The 1810-nt window shown below is 46.2% G+C and overlaps 1 protein-coding gene across 1 annotated transcript in view; it reads left to right on the top strand.

The window, feature by feature from the left end:
• Positions 1–402: 402 nt before the first annotated feature.
• The window catches only part of LOC143296358 (uncharacterized), an 82508-nt gene continuing 81100 nt past the window's right edge, over positions 403–1810 (top strand). The window contains exon 1 of the mRNA XM_076608236.1: positions 403–534. The gene's annotated coding sequence lies outside the window, so the exon portion shown is untranslated. The remainder of the gene's footprint in view (positions 535–1810) is intronic.

Here is a 1810-nt window from a genome sequence, read left to right as displayed (position 1 = left end):
CATGCAAAGGCTGCTTATCAGAAGCATGTGCTGCTTGTCACTGCGGGTTTAACTCACTCAGTACGGCCAGTCCTCTCTTCTCCTCTACACAGACCCCTCGGATGTCCAGTGGGTGTCTGAATGACCCAACCTTTAGCTTCCGTCGTCAGAATTGTGGTATTCTTTGTCAACATTCACGTCTTCAGTATAAGAGCCTTCCACTTGCAATATTTTGATGATGGTAATTGGGGTGAAACGCTGTTAACGTCGTCTCTTTCGCCGTTCGTATGGAGAGAGTTAATTGTGTGGTTCGGTTCGGCAGTTACTGACCGCGACGACAAACCGCCGCCGAGGTTATATTTAGACCGTAATAACGCTGTGCCGTTTTCTCTGTCGAAGGACGTCGTCGACATCACAGAGACAGTCTGCTCTCGCGACCGTGCAAGTAGTATTATCGTGACAGCTGTGATGGGGACAGACTGACATGCAGGCGTATTCATATCCTGGAAAAAAAGAGACTTCAAAAAGTTAAGGACTAATACTTCGTAAAAGCAGGTATGTTTTTTTTTTGTAAATCATGCAGGCTGCATTAAAACAAAAGTCTACCACTAACCTCTCATGAATAAATGGACAGCTGTTTCAGGCACTCGTGCGCAGTGAACAGCCTGAAAAACGTTTTAAAAACTCGATGTGTCTGTCTAACAGTTACTGTTATTTTGTGCTTTAGAAACGATAGGTGTGTAAAAAAAAAAAAGTGCACGTGCAGAGTGCCCTTCTGGTAATGAGTGGCGCTCATTTACATTGGCTGCATACATCGCAGTTTGCCTAACAGTCAGCATCATTTCGCCATGGCTACAAGAACACTGTGACGGTTCCCAAGTGGTCCCTTTCTTTCTTTTTTTTTTTATCACAACAGATTTCTCTGTGTGAAATTCGGGCTGCTCTCCCCAGGGAGAGCGCGTCGCTACACTACAGCGCCACCCATTTTGTTTTTAGTATTTTTTCCTGCGTGCAGTTTTATATGTTTTTCCTATCGAAGTGGATTTTTCTACATAATTTTGCCAGGAACATCCCTTTTGTTGCCGTGGGTTCCATTACGTGCGCTAAGCGCATGCTGCACACAGGCACCTCGGTTTATCGTCTCAGCCGAATGACTAGCGTCCAGACCACCACTCAAGGTCTAGTGGAGGGGGAGAAAATATCGGCGGCTGAGCCGTGATTCGAACCAGCGCGCTCAGACTCTCTCGCTTGCTAGGCGGGCGCGTTACCTCTAGGCCATCACTCCACTTGGGGAACCCTGTATCAGCTTGGAGGAAGATGACTTGATGGGAGAAAGGGAAGTCACGCTGTCTAGTGGTGGTTGAGAGGATGGTTATGAGTTGCCCGCATGTTCGGACTTCCTTGTCTGTGCCATGTCTGTACAGACTGTAAACAACAACCTGACCGCAATCTACGTTAAGAGGTTGTTTTTTTTCCCCCCATTATTATTGCTGTTCTGACCTGGGTCATCAATCTGTAGGTCTCGTTGTTGTTGTTGTTGAACGAAGTAACAGGTCTTCCACGTGTACATAGAAAGAGCAGAGACAAACAATTTGTTAGGTGTAGCCGATATTCAAGGATCTCTGAGTCAATGTTCGTGGGTGTGTTTTCTGAAGATGTTTCTCTGTCTGTCCGTCTTTCTGTCGAAGTGTGTGACAATAATTATGTCGGTGGGTATACGTGTATGCGTGTGGGTGTATGGTGTTCGAGCGTTTGGTGAGCATTCTTTGGTTTGCTGTTGACTGTTTGTTCTCTCATTTTCAGCCAGTCAGTACTGGCCGATATTTATCGG

This window comes from Babylonia areolata, chromosome 21 (genome assembly GCF_041734735.1).
Source record: "Babylonia areolata isolate BAREFJ2019XMU chromosome 21, ASM4173473v1, whole genome shotgun sequence".
Classification (NCBI taxonomy): domain Eukaryota; kingdom Metazoa; phylum Mollusca; class Gastropoda; order Neogastropoda; family Buccinidae; genus Babylonia; species Babylonia areolata.
Note: the sequence above shows the minus strand (reverse complement) of the source record. Positions and strands in the feature narration are given on the sequence as shown.